The sequence below is a fragment of the Erinaceus europaeus genome, chromosome 11 (genome assembly GCF_950295315.1).
Source record: "Erinaceus europaeus chromosome 11, mEriEur2.1, whole genome shotgun sequence".
Classification (NCBI taxonomy): domain Eukaryota; kingdom Metazoa; phylum Chordata; class Mammalia; order Eulipotyphla; family Erinaceidae; genus Erinaceus; species Erinaceus europaeus.
Genome location: NC_080172.1, coordinates 64,624,483 through 64,625,439, shown reverse-complemented (window position 1 = coordinate 64,625,439; position 957 = coordinate 64,624,483).

Below are 957 nucleotides of genomic sequence, written 5' to 3'. Positions count from 1 at the left end.
CAGAAAGAGACCTAGAGGTAAAGTTCTTATTGGTCTTAAATATCATACTCAAACGCAGTCCATAGCTCCGAGACAAAGTCAACTTAATGGCAATGAGGCTATGATGCTTCATTTAATGTGAGACATTCATATTTATCTAGAATCAGACCACACTGCAGAGGATGGCCACCTACATCATTAATAATTTAAGAAGAGAAAAAGTTGTAATCCTGACTTATAAAAAAAAAAAAGCTTTGCAGTTGAAACACACACACACAGTCATAGGGGCCAGGTAGTTTTTTGAGTGCCCATGTTACCATGCACAAAAACCAAGTTTCAAGTCCGTAGTCCCCACTTACTGGGGAGGAAGCTTCACAAGTAGTGAAGCAGTGCTACAGGTGTCTCTTTTTCTATCTTCCTCTTCCATTTTAATTCTTTCTGTCTCTCAAATAAACAAAAAATATTTTAAAGGTACAATCATGTGACCTGTGAGGTGGTACAGTGGATAAAGCATTGAACATGCATGTATGAGCTCCTGAGCTTGATATCAAGCATCACATGTGTCAGATTGGCATTCTGTTTCTCTGCCTCTCTCATAATTGAATAAACCTGTAAAAAAAAAAAAAAAAAGCACAAACCCACCTATTATCTTTTTTTTTCCTTTTAGTCAAACCCACTAAAGATTCAACAGCGTAAGAGAAATGAAGGGATGATATGTTCAAACCACCACATTCTTATTACTCAGTATAACCTACCAAAGTTTTACATCTTTTTTTAAAAATTATTATTATTTGCCTCCAGGGTTATGGCTGGGGCTTGGTGCCAGCACTGCAAATTCACTGCTCCTGGCAGCAATTTTTTCCATTTATTGGATAGGACAGAGATAAATGCAGAGGGGAGATAGAGAGGGAAAGAGACAAAAGAGACAACTACAGACCTACCTCACCATTTCTGAAGCGACCCCCCTGAAGGTGGAGA